The sequence below is a fragment of the Penaeus monodon genome, chromosome 34 (assembly GCF_015228065.2).
Source record: "Penaeus monodon isolate SGIC_2016 chromosome 34, NSTDA_Pmon_1, whole genome shotgun sequence".
In the NCBI taxonomy this organism is placed as follows: domain Eukaryota; kingdom Metazoa; phylum Arthropoda; class Malacostraca; order Decapoda; family Penaeidae; genus Penaeus; species Penaeus monodon.
Window position 1 is genome coordinate 6306782 of NC_051419.1, and position 283 is coordinate 6307064.

The 283-nt window shown below is 29.7% G+C and overlaps 1 protein-coding gene across 1 annotated transcript in view; it reads right to left on the reverse strand.

The window, feature by feature from the left end:
- LOC119594798 (acetylcholinesterase-like) overlaps window positions 1–283 on the reverse strand; it is a gene marked incomplete at both ends in the record, with an annotated part of 24443 nt that overhangs the window by 916 nt on the left and 23244 nt on the right.

Genomic DNA, 283 nt, shown 5'->3' on the forward strand with positions numbered 1-283 from the left:
ATTCGAGAATAAGTATAACACTAATCACTACACTCTGTAGCACTGAGTATCCTTATACTATCGAATAAGGAAAGGCGGAAACTGTCAGCCCCACTTATAATGGTATAAGACATTGATATTTATACTTATAACAGTTTATGCTTAAGATAAAAGTAGTTTCTATCTTAATAATCATATTATATTTAAATCTGTGTCAAATATAAATGCACACCAGTTCATGTACCTGTTTATACACATGTGTATATATCATTTTTATATCCCCTTTTCTTTTAGGAACTCCTTA